This window comes from Notamacropus eugenii, chromosome 1, assembly GCF_028372415.1.
Source record: "Notamacropus eugenii isolate mMacEug1 chromosome 1, mMacEug1.pri_v2, whole genome shotgun sequence".
Taxonomy (NCBI): Eukaryota; Metazoa; Chordata; class Mammalia; order Diprotodontia; family Macropodidae; genus Notamacropus; species Notamacropus eugenii.
In genome coordinates, this window is record NC_092872.1 from 594,428,954 (window position 1) to 594,455,285 (window position 26,332).

The 26,332-nt window shown below is 37.7% G+C and overlaps 1 protein-coding gene and 1 long non-coding RNA gene across 3 annotated transcripts in view; one reads left to right on the forward strand and one right to left on the reverse strand.

The window, feature by feature from the left end:
* Nucleotides 1-26,332, forward strand: part of SLC24A3 (solute carrier family 24 member 3) — a 769,449-nt gene that overhangs the window by 211,007 nt on the left and 532,110 nt on the right. The gene's annotated exons all lie outside the window — the stretch shown is intronic.
* Nucleotides 1,411-4,433, reverse strand: LOC140520565 (uncharacterized). The gene is made up of 3 exons (XR_011972574.1): nt 4,270-4,433; nt 3,568-3,669; nt 1,411-1,614 (listed from the first exon to the last, which is right to left on the reverse strand). It is a non-coding gene; the product is annotated as an uncharacterized lncRNA (long non-coding RNA).

Consider the following 26,332-nt stretch of genomic DNA (forward strand, 5'->3'; position numbering starts at 1 on the left):
AATCCCCTTGAGATTTCCCTGGATTTCCTATTTTGATACTTTTTCTCCTCCTTATTTCTCCTCTGGTGTCTTAAAGATAGAAGGTACTTTGTAGGTTATTCTTTGTCTAACTCAGTTCTTATGTATGGATTGGTGATGTAGGACCAATGTTTTCTCCTCTTACTTCCTACCCATGATTATTTAATCCATTTTATTAGTGGATATCCTTACCAGTAACTGGGAATGAGCAGAAAGAAAAAAAAGAATGGGTGTGTATGTATGTGTGTGTGTGTATACATGTATGCATGTGCATGTGTACACATGTTTTAATGGTTAACCTTTTGTACAAGTTCTGGAAAACTGTTTTATGGATGACAAAGTTAAAGCTGTGGATTCAGTGGAGCTTGAGATGTGAATGGAGGCAAAGGATGCAATCTTTGGGTTTCACTCATCCATGTCACCATTAATTTGGGAGCTTTCCCCATCTTTCTGAGCCATAATTAGTTTTGGATAATATGTACTCATTTATAGTCAGTACTACCCACTCTAACCTTCAGTTTTTATTCCATCTTATTTTATTTTTCTCATTGAGTCCTGAGCAATTCTTCCTCTAAGCAGGAGATATTCTTATATTCATTTCTTTGCATACCCCATAACCTAACCCAGAGGTGGAAAATCCTTTAACTAAATCCTTTTGGAATTTGTTCTGTGAAGTTTGGATTCAGTCAAAGGGCTGCACTTGAAGACCTAGAGGCCACAGGTTCCCCACCCCTGGCCTAACCCATTGCTGTAACGCAGTGCTCAGCATATGGCAGGTATTCAGTCAATGAAAGTTGGTCTGATTTCCCTCTAGTTAGGACTAGCCTGCCAGTTTTTGTGTTGATCAGGATCACAGAGAGATGTGGAAGGGTAGTGGGTCATTTAAGGGGGAATAGCTTCCAGAACCCAAGGAGACAAGAACCTCCTAACTATCTCCTGACAATTCTTACCACTGGAACTGAGAAGGGACACATGCTGATTAGATTTCCATTGCACTGGAGCTAAATTTGAGTTATTCTTATGTCATTTAGTGCTCTACTTGCATTTATAAATATAACCTTTGTGTCGAATGTATCTGTGGTATCAAGGACCATGTTACTTTATGGTCCAGTTATATTTCCCTTTGGTGAATCCCCACTCCGAAATCTGGGGAAAATGTCTTCCCTGGACAGTCCAGGAGGCAGGTTCCAATTCTTGCTTGTAAGCATTTAGCTCCTAATCTATCAAAGGAAAGTTTTCTTGAAAGAAAAGTAAATCTGTAAGGAGTAGGCATTCTGAATCAGGCAAAACAGCATTTTAAGACTCTCTATATTTTCCAACAATTGTAAATATCCTACAAGAATAAAAAAAAAAAACCCCTTGTTTTTATCAATAAAAATAGGCTCAGTTTTGGCTTTTATTCTGTGTACCTTTTGGTCAATTTGTGGCTATGAAGAAAGAATTCCCAAAGCCATTCATAGTCCCGAGTTGAAAGGACTCTTCAGTGCCATTGCTATGAACCGCTACAAGGAAGTCGCTCACTCTCCACCAGTATGGCTTCAGCTCTGCCATCTCAGCCCATGCTCTGGGGTGGTTTCAGTCAGCACACTCACAGATCTGCCTCAACATACAGTTTTATTATTATCATTTGTTAGCAGAAGTAGAATTAGAATTGTTCTCCTGAATCAGCCAGGGGTTATAACTCTTCCAGTAGAGAACATTGCTTTGGAAATAGAAAAAAAATCTCCTCCTTATTAAATCTTTTTCATGCTGTTTACAACTCCAATTGTATCTCTCTGTATAGTGATTCTACTAGAAGGTTCATTATGTCTGAATAAGTGAGGAGAAGACAGCATTGTGTCACAGTATACTATTTATTCCAACCACTCAATCTTGTCCTGCCCTTCCCTGAATTCATGCAGTTCATGCCCTCTGCCTGAAATACCCTCTCCCTGCACATATCTCCCATTTGGCATCTTCCTCTTCCTGTAAGATTGAACTCAGATAAAGGTCACCTTTCCCCTGAGTCCTCCTTTCCTGATCTAAGTTCAAAGTCATTTCTTCCTCCTTGAGTTTTCTTGCAGCTTTTTTGTCTTGATTCTATCTCCATCATTTTCTAGCTGTATGACCTATTTAACTTTTAGTGTCATGTAGCTTTGCTAAGTCTCAGCTTCTATGTCTATACAATAGAGATAATGAAACCAACTCTGCCTACTTCACAGAAATGTTGAAGGCCCATGTCTGATCAATAGGAACAAATGAGAAAGGGGAGATGGGTTGAGGCATGAAGATATACAGTAAATGATCTGATAACAAATAGCCTGAAAGTAGGGAGGTGCCAAGAAAATTATAAAAAGCACACTAAGAACTAAAAAAGCACAGCAGTCTGGGCCAGTTAGCTATACACCCCTCAGTAGTTTCTGACGTTGCTGTGTTTTAGTATAACACTTGATGTTTATAATGTTCATCCAGAGTCACAGAGAGTGTATTAAACTGTATTCATTAGGATTTGTTTTATGGTATTGAACATTTTTGTAAAAGCTTTAAGATTTACCAGCTTTAAACTACACTAAGACTTTTGAAATAACATATTAGTGTGAGTGAGTGTGTGTGCGTGTATCTGTTGTGCTGTTGCTGAAAGGGCTAAACCTTCAACTACCTCGAATGATGGTTATCTGGAGTAACAGGAACGGAGAGATAGCATAATGTACTGGAAAGAATGCTGAGTCAGCAGTCAGAATATCTGGGTTTGAATGGTGGCACTACCTGTGTGATCTGGAGCATGTCATCATGCTTTGGGTTTTAGTTTTCTCATCTGTAAAGTGGAGGAAATGAGCTCTAGGTTCCCTCCCCACCTTAAATCTATGAGCATCTGATCCTATGATCCTGAGAATCTGGAAAATAGAAGCTTTTCTAGGGATTCTAAGGTATGCCTGGTCTAGAGGACCTGCATCACTCCTGAGAAAATGAGAAAAGGGTGGGGAAAGCATCATATATTAAAGTCTTTCCTTCCTTCCTTCCTTCCTTCCTTCCTTCCTTCCTTCCTTCCTTCTTTCTTTCCTTCCTTCCTTCCTTCCTTCCTTCCTTCCTCCTTTCTTTCCCTGTCTCAATACTTCCTTTCCTCCCTCCCTCTATCCTTTCTTTCCTTCTCTCCATCCAATCTTTCTTTTCCATCTCTTCCTTCCTTCTTCCTTCCCTTCCTCCCTCTTTTCCTTCCTTCCTCCCTATCCCTTCCTTCTTCCACCCCTTACTTCCAAAAATAATTTTATATTTGATCATGGAGGTGATATGGAGGGCTATTAGAGTTTACTAGAGAAAGGGGGCTTGGTCATTCCTGGGCTTTCGGAAAATTTATTTGACAGCTGAGCGGAGAAGAAACTGGGTACAGAGAGACTTCAGGTAGGGAGAGGGTCTTTTGAGTAACTCTAGACTTAGTTACCTCGATTAAGTGCCTCAGTTGCCCCTCCTCACTCCACTTCTGTATATCTCTTCTCCAGTTGGGGAGTTGTTTCTTGAACTTACTTTTTGGTGAAGGGCCCAAGCAAGTCATTGTAATTTATCTGGACTTACCTTCGATATTCCTGCTTGTATACCTCCTCTTCTCCCATATCTCCTTCCTTGTTTTTATGTTCCTCTTTTATATATTGTCTTTTCCCATTGGAATATAAGTACCTTGAAAACAAGGAATAAGTCTGTTTTTGCTTGTGTACATATAATTAGTGCTTAGCACAGTGCTTGATCCATAGTAAGCACTTACTAAATATTTGTCAACTGAGTAGAAAACAGCAGCTGATCGTAGTGGCACACACTTGTAAACGCTGATACTAGGGAAACTGAGACTAGTGGGTCTTTTCAACTCTGGCATTCTGAGTTCTAGGACGGCTAAAGTCCATTGGGTGTCTAGACTAACTCCAGCACTAATAAAGTGAGCTCACAGGATCAGGACCCCACTGTGGTGTCTAAGGAGAGGCAAGCTGGTCTCATTCAAAACCAGAGCAGGTCAAAGTTCCTGTTCTGATTAGCAAAGACCGTGAGTGGTTACTGGACTTCCAGTCAGAGTGAAAGAGGACATCTAGTCCCAAGAAAAATAAATAAATAAATGAGAAACCAGGAAAAGAAATTTTGCTTACATGGAAATAGAGTTTTGGCCCTATTAGCACTATGCTTGTACTAACCCTCTACAGACAATAATAAAAATGCTAAAAACAAAAAAAAAGCAAAAAAAAATATGTAGATAAGCATTTTAGGAATTTGCTGGGAGACTACACTTACATTAGTCTGCACCTTGGGTGTCATAAAGAGCAGGCTGACCTTTGTCTTCAAGAGCCATGGGCAGTTGCAGAGATTTTCATCCAAAGAAATAAAAGTCACTTGGGAATAAAAGGATGACTGAAACATAAGTCCTTAACCAAGCCTGCTGAACTCCCACTGATCAGGGGACACTGTCTACTAATGACAGAATTCCTTATTTCTCTGTTTGTGGTAAGGGATTTAATCAGGATGCATCAGTAAGCAAATATTTGGATTTCGCTATGGAAAGTTCCACTGATTTACCACTTCATGTGGTAGCTTGGACTTGGGGGTGGGGACCAGGAAAAAGAATGAGCTTATGGAAGACTTGTGTCTCACTACATTGACAAATCCTTTAATGCAGTGATTCTTGTTTCCTTTTAAATTTATTTTTATTAAGGGATACAGAGGCAATTAGCTATAACCATAGTCCAACATTTATACTTCTTTCTCTCCTCAGAAATTATCTTTTAAACTAGAAATTTGTTTTTTTTTTCCTTTTTCTGTATTTCTTTTTTTGGGGGGGGGGTAGTTTCTCACTATAAGGACCTCATTTCTCCCTCAACAAGTTAGAATTAAATAAATGCCTGTTAGGACTTACAGTGAAATATAAGGGATGAATTCTTCTCTTTCAACATTATTATCCTACGTAGGAACTTCCAGGGCTCTGGGCTATGGGAAAACAGCTTTCAGATCAATTTAATCAGAGCAGACAATGTGCAAGCTAGAGCTGAACAGCTCTTCTGGGACAGCTCCATCTGGTCAGGCAATAACAATGTGAATCTGGAATCACCATCACCTCCATCTGATTTAAACACCCTGCCAATCATTTTGATCAAGGTCAGCTATTGAAATAGGTGATCTAGAACCATAATATTTGTCCCATTTCCATCCAGCAACATATCCAAATTTGATTTCTCCCAGGTTTTTCACCAAAACAGTGTGGAAATACAATCTATATAGAATTTTATTAGATATCCATGTAAGACCTTTTGTTGTTATTGTCTTTTCTTTTAACTGTATTAAAGTCAACGTATATTTTTAAAGAACTTATTTTGTACCAGGCAATGTTCTGAGCCCTGGGAATACAAATACAAGCAGCAAGATGTGCCCTGTCCTTGAGCAGCTTACATTACATTAGGGGAAGATGGCAGGATCAAAGAGGGAGAGAACCAGTGCTTGGTCAAACAGTGATAATGGATTATGGGAAGAAGGCTGAGCTGTCTAACTCCTATTTTACTTTTATTTTATTTGTCAAGGAAAAGGTTCTCTTGATTGGACAAGACAGAATAAAAATGGTTAAGACTGAGTTGAAATGCAAAATAAATAAGGAAGTTAGTAAGATAGCATCCAGCTAATATTGAATTTGAGTCACCAGGCTCAAAATAGCAATTCTCCTTGTTGTTCATTCACCTTTTGGGAATTTTTCCCTGTCCTGCTTTTGTCAGAGAAATAGCTGGAACAGATGTCTAGACTGTCATAGTTCCCCTTTGCTATTATGCCCTGCTTCCATGATAGGTTGCCTGAGCTCCTTGTCAGTGGTGTATGCTGGAGCCAGCTCATTCCAGCTAGTGAGAACCAGTTGTTAAATTTACGGTATATTTACACCTAAGAAAGCTGCAAATGCTAAAAGGAGGGAGAGCTTGATTTATTGTTTTGTTAACTACCTAGACTTAAGAAAGTGAAGGAGAAATGTTACTAATTCAGAATAAGCTTAAAATTGTATTGTGGATACCTTCTATTTAGGAGAAACTGCACATACCTATTCATCTTTTTGCTGTTTTTTTCCCACTTGGTCTGCAGTATATTTCAGCGACACTATCAAATCTGTCTTGCCTCCGTTAATTTTCATCCTAATTGTCTTTATCATATTTCCATCCCTTGGTTCCTCTCTCTATTTCCTCACATATCTTCTTACTCTGCAGTGTAATACGTACTCACCTTCCCCTTCACCCTTTGCTTTATACTATACTGTTTCCTTTTGAATCAAGAACTGAGCAACCAGGTCTTTGACTTCAAATTTGCCCCCTTGGATTAGTATCTCTAGTTCAATCTTTTTTATTTATCACTAATTTTATTAATCACTAATTTTATTTATTACTATTACTTTCTGCATTTGTATACAAACATCTAAGCTCATAGATTAAATACTTTATTGAATTTTGCCTCTTATGTATTGTTGAGTCTCGCTCTCTGATTTTTTTCTACATTGCATCTGTCCCTTGTGGATCTTGTTTGGTGGGTATGTGTAAGCAGATTTCTCCAATTCCCTCAGTCTTTTCACTTTAAAGCCCTTCTTATTACATACATTATCCTGGACAGATGCAATTTTTCCATCCTTGGTTAAATATACTCTATCTCTGGCCAGGTGCCTGTCATTCTTATTTTAAGCCATATTCCAAAAATCCATATCCCATTCTTAGATAGATTCTTCTTAACCTATTGCTGTTCATTTCCCAAATCTGTGCTGCTCTCATGAAATCTTTGCTTTCAATTAGCAGCAATGAGATAAACACTACCTGTGCAGCAGAGCTCTACTATTTCTTGCCCAAGATGTCATGATCTTTAAAAGTGCTTTCTAGAGTATTATGTACATTGATTATTGATGCCCACAGAATGGTTCAGACATGAGTTGTAATGATCAGGTCCTCTTTAATAAGAAATGTCTTCACATAACAAAGTCAGCCCTGCCATAAGCCTTCAACCTTGGCAGGAGGGCAGGGCCAGTGTGAAGCCCTGTCTTGTCACCCTGTCTGGCAGATTACATGTAGCTGAATAGGTTCCAAGCCTCTAGTAGAGGAGAAAGTGAAAGAAAGCTGAAGAACCTGGGTGATGTCTGCTGTCTAGAACCTTGAAATTGGATCTTTCCCCCAGAGGGGACAGTTTTATATACATGTTTCATATTTCTTTCTAAGTGTATGTTGTCCAATGCTGAGCTAAAAATGCAGTGAGCTGTACAGATGGAAAGGCTAAAACATTATGATGGCCAGCCCATCGAACTCCTCAGAAACTAAAGGCATTTTATTTTAAAACCTTTCTACAGTTAATTTTCTGTGAAGCATGAGAGCTAGTTGTAGGTTGCTTATATTTTCTGTCTAAAGAAATCAAGACAGAGAAGATACCAGATTTTCCCAAATGAAAAGAATATATAAAATCCCAACATTGTGTTCAGCCCAAAAACAATCTAAAGAATCAATGTATAGCCAACCTTATTTATCTTGCCTAACAGTACACATGATACTACTTTGGCATCCACGTATTCATGAGCACTTTTACAGAAGATAAAGTAAAAAATGGAGCTCAAAGCCTGTGGTAATAATTCATAGAGAAACACGTACCTACACAGGTACACAATCTTTGACATTATCGTTCAATATTTAATTCCTTTTATTTTTTAAATTCAATTTTATTTATTCTCAGTTCTGAATTCTCTCCCTTCTTCTTCCCCCTCCCCGACCAAAGGCAAGAAAAGCAAAGGCCATTATAAATATTTATAGTCATACAAAACAAATTTCATCATTAGCCATGTCCAGAAGAAATAAAGAGAGGGGGGAGGGAAGAAAGAAAATGTATTTCCATCTATACTTTACAACAATCTGCTTTCTATCCAGAGGCTGATAGCATATTTTTCATCATGGTCCTTTGGAATTATGATTGATCATTGAGTTGATCAGAGTTATTAAATCTTTCAAAGCTAATTATCTTTACAATATTTGCAGTTATTGTATAACTTATTTTCCTGATTCTTCTCACTTCACTTTTCATCAGTTCATCTAAGTCTTCCTAGGTCTTCTTAGAGCACAACAGCATTTCATTTAATTCATATATGATAACTTGTTAGCCATTCCCCAGTTAATGAACATCTCAATTTCCAATCATTGGCCACCACAAAATGAGCCATTATAAATATTTTTGTAGATATGGGTCCTTTCCCTGTTTCTTAGATTTCTTCGGGATGTAGAGCTAGTGGTGGTGGTTTCTGGGTCAAAGGCTATGCACAGTTTAATAGTTTCTTTAGGCATAGTTCCAAATAACTTTTCAGAACAATTGGACTTGTTCCAACCACAGCTCCACCAACAGTGCCTTAATGAACCTGTTTTCCCCACAGGCCCTTCAGCATTTGCCATTTTTGTCAACTTTACCAATATGATGAGTGTGACATGGTACCGCAGAGTTGTTTTAGTTTGCATTTCTACTTAACCCCTTTTAAAGAAGGAAAGTGTAACATGTTGTGATTACAAATTTAACTCCTGTGAAGTCTGGGAAATCCAGAAATGGAACCCCATTTCACCAAGCCCTTTAGACTACCATATTTATGAATACAATTTCACTCCCCCACAGGTATCCTTAGAAGCAAAGTCAATCTAGCTTGGACCCATGTATGTTTATAGAAGTTGAAGTTTTCCTCACAGCTTGCTGGACCAAATTCATTCTCTGGAGGAGATCCAGGGTCCTATGGTACAGGTGGCTATAATATTCCAGCTCTATGGGGTTTTGTGCCATGTTATTAAAGGCTGTAACAATTTCAACATTATGTGCCCAAAGTTATAGGAAAAAGTGGGAGTGCATTGGTATCCTCTGAAGGATATTTACTGTTCTCTTCATCATATTAATTATACCCCTAAGGGGCTGGGTCTTAGGAGTTCTGAGAAGTTAATTACCTGGTTTAAAGTCAGATCCTATCCCAGAACTCTTTCTTCTGGAAACTTGACAACTTGGATCTGCTGCTTGTCTATCTCATTAATATATTTCTCTCCTTTGTGTACATTTTTCCCCATGACATAACTGGAAAAAATACTTAAGGATATGATAGCTCATCCCTTAATTTTGCAGATGAAGAAATTGAATCCCAGAGAAGATAAGTGATGTGTCCTTAACTTTCGTTACTAGCCTCTGCACATTTTGAACTTGGGGACTTCTGTCACATTTTATAGGACAGTGCAAAGATTTTCTATTTATCCTCTGTTCCCTGCGTTTACTTCCTTTTTTTGTACTTTTAAAATAGGGGTGCTTAATTGTTTTGTGTCATAGACCCTTTTAGCAGTCTGATAAAGCTTATAGACTTCTCAAAATAATATTTTAACTGCAGAAAATAAAATTTGTATGATTGTAAAAGAAACTCTTTATATTGAAGTATAGTTATCAAAACATTAAAAGTTTTAATTTCTTTAACTCCCTGAAATCTATTCATAGATTCCTTGAGGGACCAATGGACCTTAAGCTAAGATTCTATTGTAAAAAAAAAAAAAACTAAGTTGGTCAGTGAGTTTCCTTTGCATCCATATTTTCTCTTTAGATGACTCCTCCTTTTCCTCCTCATTGTAACTCTTTCTCTTTTTGTCTTCAGAATTTCGTTCTGGAGGTTTACTTCTCTTGCATTATTTGAATTTTCATCTATATGATCTAACCTATCCTTTTCCTGGACCCTTTGAAATCTGCTCTCTCCAAATCAAGGGTCCCTGTCAAGTTATGCCTGACTTCCTCTTTCTAGTACAAATTATAAAGTCACTTTTCTCTAAACCTTTCATCATTTTTGCTCCAGTAACCAGTTGGGTCTTAGTGGTAAGCCATTATCAGTGACCTTTGAAAGATCATGGACAATGAGAGAGGTACTGCAGAACCAGAGAAGATCAAATGCCCCATTTTAGAAGGAGAAGGAGGAGGAAAAGAAGAAGAAGACCCACAAGAAGAGGAGGAAGAAAGTAAACCCTACAAACTCTGGTCTGACTTTGGTCCCTGGAAAAAATTCTAGAACTTATTAAATGGATGATTTGCAAACATCCAGGAAAAGAGCCAACATGACTTCTAGAATAGGTTCTACAACAAAATCTCATTTTCTGTTTTGAAAAAGATATTTGCAAGGGATATCAGAAAATGCTGCAGACAATTTAAATAGAATTTAGGAAAACTCTTGACAAGTGTCTCATGCTGTTCTTCTAGATGAGATGGAGAGATATGGTCTAGACAGTAATACAGTTGAGTGAGTTATGTATTTGACAAATAGCCAGACCCAAAGACTTTCTCCTTTACATTAATATCTTAACTTCACCTTGAAAGGAGAGGTTTGTAGTGGGATGCCACAGGGATCTGTGGTTGGCCCTGTATGTTTAGCATTTTAGTCTTACACTCTCATCAATTTTTTTAGAAGTCACAAAACTAGGAGGGATCCAACATTATCCAGCAAGTACTCATTAAATATCTATTATGTACAAAGCAATTAGATGGGATTGCTGTAACATAAGCTGAGGTAAACAAAAAAACCCGAGCTTCTAAAGTATAAAATGAAGAAGGCGTAATTAGACTGAAGTTCACCTAAAAATTATCTGGAGGTTTTTCTGTATTACACTCTCAAAACGTCAACTATGAGATATGACAAGTCAAAAAAACTATAGTGGTCTAAATTTGGGCACAGAATATAAGAACTGGGAGCTGATAATCTCATCATACTTGATCCTGGTCAGACTACATCTGCACTATTGTGTTAAGTTCTGTATACCACATTTTAGAATGAATATTGATTAGCTGGAAAACATCTAGAGGACAGTTACTGGGATACTAAAGGATCTTGATATTACCAATCATTCAACGAACATTTATTAAGCATCTCTAATGATCTAGTCACTGGGGATACAAATTCATTCTCTCGGCAAAACTATGTATATGTAGCATGGCTCTGGCATTGCCCATGACTCTCCTCAGGCTCTTGACCTGGGCTGGGACTGTTTTGCTCACCTACTTACATCCATTTTAGCAGGTTAGGATTGTTTCCTGGAGGTTCAGCTGTATTGGGGATGTGATATAGACTCTTCCTACTCACCACTGTAGATCCTGAGCACCCACTGATGTGATTTCTATCTAAATGATATCAGTCATAATAACACTGTTAACCCTTTGAAGTAAAATGTTTACTAAACAAGAAGGCAAAAACAAGAATAATCACACCATTTAACAACGAGAATTCAAAGACAAGAATAATCCTTACAAAATAGTTCACCAATAAAGAGGAACCATAGTTTTCCACCAATGCAAACATTATCCATGGGAGGAGAGTGGGAACACCTGGTGGAAAAGTACATGAGTAGGGCAATCTAGTACTCTGAACTTCAGGATTAGATGTCAGTAATATTTTAGGGAACAATTTGCGCCATATGCCCCTTGCACCTTTTTTGAGGCTCTCTGCTCTCCTGCTGAATACAGTTGCTTCTCTGCTAATGTCAGTCCACTGAAGCAGTGTTAGGCTCTTTTGTTAAAGCCACAGCATATACTGTTTCAATTAAGCAGCAGTTTCTTTGGCAGTAACCAGCCAAGCTAACTATGTGTGTTTTCTATGAGATGTAAGAGATCTCAACCATCACAAGTTATAGAGGGTTGTGATAGGCAATACAGGCAAGCCCCTAATTAATTTCCCCTCTTAGGATGAAAGTAGTGTTAAAAAAGTGAATGCAGCCTTTTCCTACTCAACTCCTCAAATAGCAGAGGACTCTGTTTTCTCCAATCAGCTCTCAGTGCAGCAACACCTCTTTGCTAATCAGCACAGCAAAGCAGATATAAAACCTTTTCTTCCTAACACACACACACACACACACACACACACACACACACACACACACACACACACACACTTTTCCTTCTTAAGCCACAGATGACAGTAAAAGTCCCTGATAGGTACTCTCAATCTGTAGATGGCAGTAACAGGCAACAAGCCTAGTCAGCTTCTTACGCAGGAAAAGGATTCTGCTTTCCTCCAATGAACTCTTAGAAGTTAAGGAATCTATTTGGCTCCAGTCAGCTTTTCAGCTGATTCCATCCAAAGCAAATTATCTTCTTATGATTCTCCTCTTACCTGCTTCTTTCAAGTAGCAGGGAGCATTCTCCATCATCATCACCTCTCTTCAGGTGACTTCTGTGTCTTCATCTACTTTTCTTTTCTCCTCTCATCTTTTATAGTTTCTAATACTTTAAATCAATATTCCCTCAGAAGTAGTGACCTATCTCTGACTCAAACTGAAAAAAACCCCAAATCTGAAGTTCAATTATTTATCACAAAAACAGTATGCAATTTCTCCAAGGCCTCCAAAAATTCTTTTATTTATAGCTTCTCGGCTATAGTCTTCAAAACCCTTAAAACAGTAATATGGAAATTAACTGATAAACAGCAACCCAGTTCAGCCATCCCAACCTTCAATCAATACATGTGCCTTTGAGCTGCTTTCAAATAGATCTTCTCAGTTCATTTATCTGAAGGTAAGTCACCTTTCAGGTCCTCAGAACCATCTTAAACTACTTTTTTCAGATGAATATCCTTTTTCTGTCTCTTTTGGTAAATAAAATGTTCACAAAGGAAGGATACAATAGATTACATATGCAAATAAGTAAATATAAAATGTAAACATAATGAAGACAGTAATTTTGGGGGGAGGCTAGTAGCTAGGGAGAAAAATGTCAGAAAAAGCCTTGTGCATATGAAGATCTATTGAAGGAGTGAGAACATTTAACCTGAAGAAGAGAAGACACAAGGGGACATGATAGTTATCTTCAGGCATTTGAAAACTTGTCATAGTAGAAGATGAATTGGGTAATGATCTGCTTATTTCCATAAGGCACAAGAGCAATGGGTAGGAATGAAAAAGAATTAGCTTTAGATTTAATGTCAGGAAATTTAAAAAAAAAACCTTCCTAACAGGAGGAGCAGTTAAAAAATGGAAGGGACTGGTTCAGATAGTACTGGTGCCCACCTCCCTAGAGGCCCTAAATCCAAGGCAGTATGACCACTTCCAGCACTGTTTTAGAGGGATTTTATTCAGGTACAGGTTGGACTAGATGGCCACTGAAGTCCCTTAAAAATCTAAAATTCTGTGACCTGTGATTCTCCATATTCCATAGAAGAACCTGAGGTCTACTGATTTTGAACTACTTTAAAAATATTTTTATATTTGTATTTATATGTTTATTTATATTTGTATATTATTATTATACTTTATATTATTATTTAGATTATATGTATATTTAAAAATAATCTCCCCTGGCAATGGAGTTGAGATAAGACATGCATTGGATCAATCAGTTAATCAATAAGCATTTAGTAAGCTCCTTCTACCAACTGATATAATATATGTAAAGAGTTTTCAAACCTTAAAGGGCTATATGAATCATAAGTATCATCATCATCATTTTTTATTATTATTAACTCCTACTATGTTCCAGGAATTGTGCTAAGAAAGGATCCATAGGAATGATATCCCTTTGGAGTGGAATGATAGTAATCAAACTCAGGGATTTGAAAGTAGAATAAACATTGGAATTCATCTACATGCAGATCTCAGGCAGACTGGAGAAAGAGATGAGGAATATGAAAACGTTCCAGTACAAATTTACCTCCAAGCAAAAGAACTGACCTCAATTATAATTGAACTATCATGGACTTTAAATGGATTGTTCTTTGTTCATTTTTCTTTAGGTATGCATCTCTTGTAGGATCTCAGTGCACTCTCCATTTAATTTTTCCAATCATTCCCTCAACATTGATGCGCCCATGTTGATCTAAGTACTACTGAGCACACAAGAGAAGCATAAGACATGGTCATTGTTTTTGAGGGGATTATAAAACGTGGAGGCAAAATCTCTGGACCCAAATAATTACTTGCAGTGGTGTCCAAGGATAGTTTATTCTTGTCCCTCTAACTCATGATAGAGGAAGGATATAGTCACCCAAAGGGCATAGCCAACATTAGCCGCAGAGGTTTCCCACCTCATAATTTATTTTTGCCCTGGCTACACCACTGGTGTACTTTACCAAGTTAAGAAAATAATATAATTGGAATGGATTTTTTAAAAATTTAATTGGAATGGGAAAAACATGAGGCCAGTCAATGTTAGAATCATGAGGAGTTCAAATAAAAAATATGAAAAAAATTGGAATTGGGAAAGAGCAGCCATTGACCCACTAAGAATATTTTATAATCTCTTAGCTTTTTTCTGGTGCCTTATTTTGACCTGTGATTTGTTGTAGCATATAGCATTTAAAGCATTTAGCTGTGGTCTTCCTGGTATTTTTCTTTTCTTTATAAATACCATGTAAAGGGTTGTATTTTATGTCTATGCCACAGTTGTTTGTAGAACTTACCACTTAAGTGAGTAATGAAGATATTCTGCATACTTAGGTTTGGGTCAGGCTTAAAGAGATTTTACAGCCAAGAAATTTTCCTGAGAATCTCTGTGTAGCCACTTTGCTTCCATAACCTTTACGTGTGGAGATCTTCTCTAAAACTAATGGGGGCAATTCACTGTCTCCAAGTAAATGAATTCATCCCCTGTCAAGTCTTTATCCTCTAACTTTGGGCTCTGTTTTCAAGCAAACATATAACATAGACCAAAAGTAGACAATTCCATTTTTTCCTAGCAGTGTTTGGTCTGATTTTTGTGGTATTCTGACATTTTCCTTTATACTAGTCAGCCCCTAAAGTGAGGGGATAGCTCTTTATGATGAGTTGAGAGCCTTGGGTCCTGGTCCTTGTCCTGTTTCTCCTGGGAATTGGTTATCAAACTTAAGTAAGTCTATATACTTCTCTGAGCTTCAGATTTTTCACCTGTAAAATGCAAGTATTGAACTAGTTGATATTTTAAGTCTTTTTCAGCTCTAAATTTCTAGACTGATTCTAGATTTAAAAGTAATAGCATCATGCCACTTATTTTCTAAAGTGTTTTCCATTTTATTTAATCTTCACATCAACCATATTTCATTGGTGGTACATGGTATCATTATCACTATTATTCAAGTAAGCAAACTGAGGTCCAAGATTTGAATTGCTCAGAGTTACACAAGAGTTACTGTCCAATTAGTACTCAAAGTCATTTATTCTGACTTGGAACTCAGACTCTTTCTCCATTACATTACAAAGGTGTCCTTCCCACCTTTCCTTTTACCCTTCCTTTGTCTGCCTACTCTTTGCATCTGAGAAGCATCTCTTTCGTACAACTCTGGTTAAATTAATCAGTTTGAAAGGAAGTAGCTTCCTGTGTCTGAGTCTCACTTTTCAGGGCTCAACTGAGGAGCAAATTCACTTAAACAGTCTTCTGAAAGAGAATTATCTTCCCTAACCTACAGGCCAGGACATATGTCTTTGAGTTCAGCCTCCTTATCCAACCCCTGAGAACTCCTCCCTAAAAGAGTCATATTGAAAGAGGTGAGGATGGGACAGATGCAGGTGTATAGGCTTTCCAGGTTTTAGCTTTGGAAAGGCAGAAGGGCCTCAGGCTGACCATGGACTGTATGACATTAGTTCGTTATTATGGAAAGTGCAATAAATTATGTGAAAGGGAAGCAGTACCTTATAAAACACTATGAAATGTGTAGTATATCATGGGAAATTTTGCTGCTGCTTCATGGTTCTTAGAGATAAAAAAAATTCTTGCTGTGCAAGCTAACAAGGCTACTATCTCTTCTCTTGCATTCATTATCAACCTGGTCTTTATTCAACTAAGTGAGCCTGCTCTCTTCATTTTCATGTTTTCTTAAAGTGGAAGAGACTGTTGGGACTCTGATGAGAGCTGAAAGCTTGTGCAATGACCTCTGTTGAGAATGATTATTGGTAGAGCTTCAAACCTGAATCTGATCTGGGATCTAATGGGCCTCAGCAGCTGTGAGCTTTGCTCTTTATCACCTGTCTTTCCTTGATGGCTACACACTCTTGGTCCAAGCTCCAGGGGTTTGGCAATTAACAGCTCTGACCACCTCCCCCAGCTCATTTGGAAGACTGTGAAAGTAAAAGGGACATCAGAGATGCCCATGGAATTTATTTTTGGAAGGAGAAAAAGAAGATCTGAGATTTGTTAGAGTAAGAGAAAGAATAAATGAATGTGTATCCTGAATTAAGAGAGATCTTAAAATTGGCAAGAGGGCTCCCTCTATATCAAGATTTCATAAAATGAAGTTTCTCAACTTTTGTTTTTTTTTCCAAATTTATTAAATTATTTGTTTCCATTTTGTTTTCAATTTTTCAACATTCACTTCCATAAGTTTTACATTTTTCCCCTCCCTCCCCAAGACAATATGCAATCTTGTATGGGTTCTACACACATATTCCTATTAAACACATTTTCACATTAGTCATGTTGCATAGAAGAATTAAAACAAATGGGAGAAACCATGAGAAAAACCAAACATAACAAAGGAGAAAATGGTCTATTTCGTTCTGTGTTCTGACTCCATAGTTCTTCCTCTGGATGTGGATGGAATTTTGCATCATGAGTCCTTTGGAAATGTTTTAAGTCTTTGCATTGCTGAGAAGGGCTAAGTCTATCAAAATCAGTCCTCACACACTGTGGCTGTTACTGTGTATAATTTTCTCCTGTTTCTGCTTGCTTCACTCAGTTCATATCAGTCTTTCCAGGTTTGGGGAGCCAAGCTGCCAGAGTAGAAGCAGAGGCTTGCTACAACTCTTCCTTAAAGCACAGCCAAATACTTGTAAAAAAGCCTCTAAACAAATTCTGGAGCTTCAGAACCCACAGAATGACAGAGTGAAGCAAATCTCCAGCTCAAAACAACCTGGAAGGTCCACAGGAAGCATCTATCAGATTGAGCTGGGAACAGAGCACAGTCTAGCCTGGGCCATGCTAGCACAGATGATTCCTGAGCAGGTCTTGGGGGACTGAATCTCTGGTACCTGTGCCAGTTTCCAGACTTCTCAATCCCAACATCCTGAGGACAGATTGGAAGGTCAGTGGAAAAAACCTGTCAGACCTGTGTGAGAGAGTAGAGTGGTCTGGTCCCAGCCCCAGGGCAATGGAGGGGGCTGAGGAGCCTGTAGTAGTTACAGCAGCAGCAGGGACAGTGGCAGCAGCAGCAGCAGCTTTTTCTGGAGCTCTAGGCTCACAGATTGTGGGGGGAATCAAGCAGCTGACAGTACACCCTCCACTCCCACTGGAATCAGAGAACTACCTTGACAAAGAGCTCAAAAGTCAAGTAAATGGCTGGGGAAAGAGCAAAAAAAATGGAAAAAGAATCAAGCTATAGAATCTTACTTTGGTGACAAGGAAGACCAAAATATGCAAACAGAAGACAACAAAACTCCTACATCCAAAGCCTCCAAGAAAAATATGAATTGGTCTCAGGCCATGGAAGAGCTCAAAGAGGATTTTGAAAATCGAGTAAGAGAAGTAGAGCAAAAATTGGGAATAGAAATGGGAGTGATGCAGGAAAATCACAAAAAATGAGTCAGTTGCTTGCTAAAGAGGACCCAAAACTACTGAAGAAAATAGCACCTTAAAACATAGACTAACACAAATGGCAAAAAAAAATCCGAAAGGCCAGTGAGGAGAAGAATGCCTTTTAGCAGAATTGGCCCGATGGAAAAGGAAGTCCAAAAGCTCACTGAAGAAAATAACTCCTTAAAGATTAGAATGGAGCAGATGGAAGCTAATGACTTTATGAAAAATCAAGAAATTATAAAACAAAAACAAAGGAATGAAAAAATAACAATGTAAAATATCTCACTGGAAAAAGAACTGACCTAGAAAAGAGATCTGGGAGAGAAAATTTAAAAATTGTTGGACCACTTGAAAGCCATGATCAAAAAAAAGAGCCTAGGCATCATCTTTCAAGAAATTATCAAGGAAAACTGCCCTGATATTCTAGATCTAGAGGGCAAAATTGATATTGAAAGAATCCACTGATTGCCTCCTGAAAGAGATCCCCAAAGGAAAACTCCTAGAAATATTGTAGTCAAATTCGAGAGGTCCCAGGTCAAAGAGAAAATATCGCAAGCAGCCAGAAAGAAACAATTCAAGTATTGTGGAAACACAATCAGGATAACACAAGATCTAGCAGCTTCTGTATTAAGGGATCAAAGGGCTTGGAATATGATATTCCAGAGGTCAAAGAAGCTAGGATTTAAACCAAAAATCACCTATCCAGCAAAACTAAGTTGAATATTTCATGGGAAAAATTAGTCATTCAGTGAAATAGAGGACTTTCAAGCATTATTGGTGAAAAGACCAGAGCTGAATAGAAAATTCGACTTCCAAACACAAGAATCAAGAGAAGCATGAAAAGGTAAATAGGTAAGAGAAATCATAATGGACTTACTAAAGGCGAACTCTTTACATTCCTACAAAGGAAAGACAATATGACAATATTTGTAACTCTTGAGACATTCTCAGTATTAGAGTAGTTGGAAGGGATTATATACATATAGACAGAGGGCACAGGGTGAGTTGAATATGAAGGGATGATATCTGAAAAAAATTAAATTAAGAGATAAGAGAGGAATATATTGGGAGAAGGAGAAAGGGAGCAATAGAATGGGGTAAATTGTCTCTCACGTAAAAGAGGCAAGAGAAAGCTTTTTTAATGGAGGAAAAAGGGGGAGATGAGAGGGAAAGAGTGACTGTTCTCATTGGATTTGGTTTAAGGAGAAAATAACTTGCACAATCAATTTGGCTTGAAAATTTATTTTACACTACAGGAAAGTAGGGAGGAAGAGGATAAGCGAGGGAGAGTGGGGGAGATGATAGAAGGGCGGGTAAATGAGAGAAGGGGGTAATTAGAAGTAAATACTTTTGAGGAAGGACAGGGTCAAAAGAGAGAATTAAATAAATTGGGGGCAGGATAAGATGGAGGGAAATATAGTTAGTCTTTCACAACATGACTGTTATGGAAGTGTTTTGCATGACTACGTATGTATAACCTGTATAGAATTGCTTGCCTTCTCAGTGGGAATAGATGGGGAGAGAGGAAGGGAGAGAAGTTGGAACACAAAGTTTTAAAAATGGATGTTAATTATTTTTACATGCAACTGGGATATAAGACATACAGGCAATGAGGTATAGAAATCTATCTTTCTGAACTTTTTTTAAAACAATATTTTGATACCTATATTTTAGTATAATTGGTTTCCTTTTAATCCTGTTTATTTTATTTTATACATTTAAAAGCATTCTGAAAAGGAGCCCGTAGGCTTCACTAGACAGAAGAAAGGGGTCCATGAAACAAAAAGGGGTTAAAAACTATTCTACATAAGTGTTTAGAAGACTTTTTTCCTCTTAAAAAAGTATTCCAGTTGGTGTAATCTAACTATCATTTTGATGCCTGATTAAACACAAAGAAAAACAAATATTCTACAGGAAAGTACAGTCATAGACAGCCAATGACTTGCTCCTTGTCACTCAACCTTGGGGAGCATCATTTCTAATTAGAGCAGTCTACCAGAAGGTAAGAAAGGGAAAGGAGAGGAAACTTAAATCAACCACCTGGTCTACTTTTTAAAGTTCTGACTAATCGTAACTATTAATCTAATGTAAAGTTTTGATAGGAAAAGGAGTCAAAACTACCAAAGAATATGAGACTTTTAAATGACATTTGTATTTCTGTTTTTTCTTGCTATGTTTATATTCCATTAGCATGGAAAATTGAGAGCTGACTATTGTTACGGCCATGCTGGGAGACGAGTATGTGCCCGTTACATCACCAGCTATAGAAAGGAAGCCAAAGGAAGTGAAAAACTTCAAAATGAGGATGGTTGCTAGTTTTCAGAAAGATTACTGTAACTTTTTTTTGCAGTTACCAGCACTTCATGAGTACTTGGATGTAATCCACGCCTGCTTTAACACTACTCAAAGCTGCCTCCATTTATTTTAGATAAAAACTTCCCTCAAAACAGACTCCCAGCTCAATAGCATTTGTTGACTTTGAGACAGAGTAGCCTATGTCCCTAATTATCACTGAATGAAAAGTTCTGGAGGTGACTGAAAAGTTGGGGAGAGGCTAGTCAGGCAGAGCTGTCATTGGTGTTCAGTGAATTGTCAAAAAAAAAAAGGGAAGATAATTAAATTAAGATTGCCAGGTGCAGTATTGAAAAATAACCCTGGGTACTAATTATATAGTTGGATTCCATTGCCCGGTGTTAACTGAAAGAATGCCAGGGAGGTACCCAGCATGATGCTGTTTGAAAGATTTGAAAGGGCCACATTGATGGTTTTGAGTGAACCCATTAGGGCCATCTGTTTGGGATGTAGCTAGATTTAGGTATATACTTTTTACAAAGTACTCAGAATTCTCATAGGATATTGTTGTCATGGAAGATAAACTCATGTTTTTGTTTGCTTGTATGGAGAATTATGTAGAATCTTTTCCAAATCTGATGTGAGAAATTCTGTCTTACACACATACATACATACATACATTTTTACATACACACATGCATGCAAAAATGTCCAATAATAGTTATTGCAATTACAAACACCATAGATCTCATGGCCATTGACATACTGGGACAGAATTTATTTCATTTTTCCTTTCTGGTAAAAGAATGAACTGGCCTTTTTAGGACCCTAAGAAGCATCTGGGAAAACCAGTTATTTGTCATGGAAAATCTTGTGCAGAGAATTATGAAAACAACTACTGCCACATGGAAATCCAGGGATATTAATGCAGTCTTTGAAAGTCTCACAAGTGAAACAGGATCTATTTGTATTTAAAATTTGTGGACTGCCCAGCATTTCTATACTACACAAAGGAAGACCCATGTGTCTTGGTTGTGGGAGGAGTGATTTCTAGATTTGAATGTGGTTGGATGAACTCCTTAGATCTATCCAGATACTGAGTGACCAAAGTAAAAGTAAAAGTACCAAAGTGAATGGTGGCTGGCCAGAAGTCCACAGGGGAGGAAGATGAAGCATAGCTAGGACTGTCCATGTTAGGCACTTAGTAGGAAAGTCCTATAATTAGTTTATTTTTCAATTGCTCATCTGCTAGCAACATAGAAACCAGAATTTGTCATACTTCTGACCTTTGAATACCATTACTGGGTTGTTGTTGTTGTTGTAGGTAGCACAGTAAACTAGGAGACAGGAAGACCCGAGTTCAAATCTAACCTCAAACACTTACTTGCTGTGTGACTTTGGGCAAGTCACTTAACCTCTGTTTGACTCAGTTTGCTCAACTGTAAAATGTAGATAATAATAGCACCTAACTCCCAGAGTTATTTTGAGGATGAAATGAGATAATATTTGTAAAGCGCTTACTTAGCACAGTGCCAGGTCCAGGTCCATAGTAAAAGGCTATATAGATGGTAGCTATTGTTACAATAATAGCAACAACAGTAACTATAATATTTAAACTGTTATTATTGTTGTTCATTATCATGGACAAAGAAGGAGACTGTTGCAGAACCTGGTGAGGAGTGTGTTTTAGGAACAGGACTTGCCATTCTAGTTTGGATTTAGTTTTCTTCTGTAGCTCAACAATAGAAATACTGTGGGCATTAGAGAGTAAAACCTTGGCATTTCTATGCAAAAAACATGAGATTTTTAGGACATTACTGTTGAGTCAGAAAAGAAAGGTACCAAGAGATCACACTGAGATGGTACTGGTATTGGCTTCATCTGTTGACCATGAACTTTTTTTCCCCAAATTTCAGAACTAAGAAGAGTTTGCTAAAAGTTTAACTATTTCTGCAATTGGAAACAAAATTAGATAATGTTGATTAAAAGTAAATATACTGTGGTTTAAGCTGATAATGGTTTAATAACATGAAAATCAGAATTTTTGCTTGGAGCCACGGACAGCCAGGCCTACTACCAAAGACATTCTACCATATCCAGTTATGAATTTGTATGGGGTTAAAACTATATTCCAACTACCTTGGAAAATGACTGCTGAAGGATCTCAGAAGACATTATAATGAGATAGATTACTCCTAAAAATTAGTTTCTCCTGTTTTTCTATTCATTTTCCTCCCGCATCTATTCTTTCTTCCCATTACGACTAGTATGATAGTTTTTTGGGAATGGGATTCAGTGTCTTTCATAATAAAAACTAATATCTATTTCCCTGAAGCCAGTGAAGCAGCCTTTCTCTGCTTTAACTGCTATATATGAATTAATTATAGATCTTGCAAAGTTGGCTAATTAGAGGCAGGAGAATTTTAGAGGATTTCCTCATTGATGACATATTTTTCTCTGTAGCCTTACATCCAAATGGCCCTCTACAAGTGAGACCTAATAGTTAAAATAAACTGTAAAATTGTAGCATTTTATAGAAAACCTCAGAAATATGTAAATTTAAAGTAGTACCTTAGAGAAAAATCTAGTCTAGGATCTTCAAAGTAAAGATAAGGAAACAGGCCCCCAGAGGTAAATTGACTTGCCCAGTGTCACACAAGTTGTAAATGATATGGTTATTTTTCAAACTGGCTCTTCTGACCTTAAATCCAGTGATATCGTTCTCTAGCTAGTGGTAGTATTTTGCTCTTTTACGAATATTTCCCAAAAAAAGAGTAAAATTTAACATGATACAAAAAGAGGAGTCCTAGATTTGGAGTTAGAAGGTTTGGGTCTAAATTTTTCCTCCAAATTATATGTGTGTGGTGTTAGCAAAATCACTTGACCTCTGTGGCCTTTAACTTCTGGTTCTATAAAATGAAGGCGATTGGACTAATTGACCTCTAAGCACTTTTCCAGCTCTAAATCTCTGATCCCATGATTTATAGACTACAGTTTCGGATAGACAGGAGTACATAAGGGACTGCAACCTTTCCGTGAGTTAAAAAAGGAGTTGCCTGAGGCACAGAGAGGTTAATTGACTTGCCCAAGTCTGTAAAGTTTTCAGGGAGGACTTCAACCCGGGTCTTGCTCCTTCCCAGTCCAGATATCTACCTCATATACCATGTTGCCTCTATCCTATCATAGCCCTGATCTGTGTGATGATGTATATTGCATCTCTAACAATAGCATGAATATTCACTTCTTCCATAACATTGGCCCTATAATACTTTGATGTGGGAAGCTGAGTTTAATGAAAATGCTATATTCATAGACTGAGACAAAAGCACTCTCATAACCTCCATCCCAGTTGTTAGGATGCCCTCTTGACATTTCTTTGTGTTGTTCTTTATGTAACTTGTGTTTTCATCTTGTGTATGTGTTATCTTCTGCCCTGTGCCCCAATAGAAAGTAAGCTTTTTAGTGGCAGTACCTGTTTGAGTTTTTTTCCCTCTTTCTCTCCCTTGTGATTAGCACAGTGCCTTATAAATGTTTATTAAATTGCATTTAGTTGTATCTGACTGTGGTGTTCATTTGACTATCTTTTACATCTAACTAAAAATAAGATGGATAGGGTATCTGGCATTTTCTTCAGTCTTGTCTGTATATTGAGACAATTTCCCTTTTTCTGTGCTAATCTATCCATCTATTCCTATATTTTGATTTAGTGTTAATACACTTAGTCCCTCACAGGGTCCACTGAGGGGAGGAGAAAAGTAACCACAGAATATTGCAGGTAATATAGCATCACACTGGAGAGAAGCAATTGGTATCAGTTTCACTTTTCTTGATGTTTTCTTCTCATATCTAATTCCCCCTTCCAGAAACTTCAATCTAGGGCAGAGTCTATAGACATCCAAGTGGAGGGTGAGGCTTCCCAGAAGAAATGAGTTTTGAGTTTTTACCCATTTATAGAAGTATACTCTATCCTTTCAGATATTTTTTTTATGTTGGCAAATCCACATTCCTTTAACATTATGGTGACTTGGGAAAAAAAGAGCCATTTTGTTTGATATGGGATATAGAAATAAGGAATGGGAGTTGACATACCAAAATCTCAAACGAAAGAAATGTGTCTTTTTGTGAAATGTAGCCAGTCAACTGGCATTTCAAATTTCTTCTGTTTATTCGATTGATGGTGCTCTCTAGCACAACCATCATTTCCACTTCTAAAGAAATCTTCCCTGTATTGGTTTGCTTTTTGTTATTGGTCATGAATCTCTTGGGGTCTGAATTTTCAGTGAAACCGTCAACCAGCTGTGTAATATATTACATACAATAAGTTCTCTGAATTTAACTGGATTTATATATTTGTACACCAGTGCCTATAAATGTAGGTAAAAATGCTACTTTATGAATGATGGAAAAAATGCAGAAGACATTAGTTGCTACATCAAATCAATATTTGTGTATATATTTTCCAGGATGTAGCATCTGAATATCGAAGAAATAATCTCCCAAGCAAGAATGTAGCTCATTATGGCCATAGGATTAATAGAGGGGCAGATAGGTGGCACAGAAGATAGAGTGCCTTCCCTGGAGTCAGGGAGACTTGTCTTCCTGAGTTCAAATCTGCCCTTAGACACTTACTAGCTTTGTGACCATGGGCAAGTCACAACTCTATTTCCCTCAATTTCTTCATCTATAAAATGAGCTGGAGAAGGAAATGGCAAAGCAATCCAATATCTTTGCCAGAAAATCCCAAATGGGGTCACAAAGAGTCAGACACGACTGAAATGAATGAACATGATTACCAAAAGTCCGTTTGATACTGTAGGAAGAAAATTGCAATTATTCAGCAAATATTTATTAAGTGCTTACCATATGCAATACATTAAGCCCTGGGGATGGGGGGAAGGTGGTAGTAGCATTGAAGCAGGAGGCATTATCACTATTCTTAAGGAGTTTGCAATGTAGTAGGAATGAATGATCAAATGACTGGACATGGATCCATCAGACCATACTGTATGTATGGATCAAAGAACAATTGAACTCCTGATCCAGACCCTACAAGAGAGAGGAAACGTGATTCCAAAATAATTTAAACTGAAAGAATGAAAGTGAACTCCTACTCTGGTAATTACAGTGATTAGAATGAAATAACTCTCCTATTTTTGAAGAATCTGACTAAAAAAGCCTTTTATTAGTGAATATTTGGGGAACTCTAGATTGTAGAATGGATGGCATTTAACTCAGGTTTTTTCTTGAAATTTATAAGGCAGTTGAAGTTGTAGGAGTAATAAACAGCTCATCCTTGGCTCCAATAGCCCAAGACATCGTGGAAATAACAGGAGAGGATTGATAGGATTGCCAACTTGAACAATTTTTTTAAAAGCTCTCTAGGTGGTACAGTAGATAGTTCCCTGGGCTTGGAGTCAGGAAGATTAGAGTTCAAAACCTGCTTCAGATACTTACTCTAAACTGTTTGACCCTGAACAACTCATTTCACTTTTTTCAGGCTCAGTTTCCTCATTTATAAAATGAGGGGGTCTGAACTTGATGGTTTCTGTAGTTCCCTTTACTTTCTCTTTTTTCTTCCAAATATCCTTACCATTCACCCTGTCCTGAGCTCCTGCCCCCACCTCATCCTTGGAAATTAGTCTATGAGCCAACATGGCTCATTTTAGTATATAGGGAAGCTAAACAGAAGAGAGAGGAACCCTTTCCTTTGGCCCCCCTCTGTTCTAAGTTAGCAGTGCTGATGAGTTATTTTAATATAGTGCACTGATCCATTAGCTAGAGCCTAGCAGGCGTGCGTCTCTATGGCAAGGCTGCCAAAATTCAGGCATGAAACTATGGTACAATTATGGTGGGCAGTCCTGCCAAAATGTATTTCCCATACCTTGCTGTCAGGCTCTTTCTTGAAAAAAAGAGGAAAGAAGGGGAATGGACTCTTCAGAAGGCTCCAAGCCTAACTCTCACAGTGCCAGTAATAAAGTCACCCAACCTAATTTGAATGAATTGATTTATTCTCTTTGGCAGCCCTGATCATCCCGATCCCATGAGGTTGGCCTATAAATGGGAGGTAATCATGATGATATTCATATTTCACTGGATGTTGCTTGGCTAATTCAGTCCATTTTCCATGAGATTATCACTTCAGACAGCTGGTATTCAATTCCTGGTCTTGAATTTTTCATTTAAGCCCAGACTTCAGTAGGGAAATCTGGTTCCTTTCTAAATGGAGGGAAGTGGTCCAGAAAGGGAAGGCGGGGTAAGGGTTCGGGGGAAACAATCTATTCTTTGACATGTTGCTGGTCTTGCTCTGTCCAAAAACTTGTCTATCCTGGGAGAAGAAAAACATATACCCAAGTAACGATATCTCCCAGTATGCACAAGAAGCAGTCTTCATAAATGAATTCCTATACAACTCCAAATTGCAATTTCACTTTTCTTTAAAAAAGCAAAACATGAAAATAATCATGATTGCTGTCATCTGTATAACTCTAGCTAAGTAACAATTTCTCTGTATCTAACTCCCTGAGACCTCTGTACTAAGTTACAGACA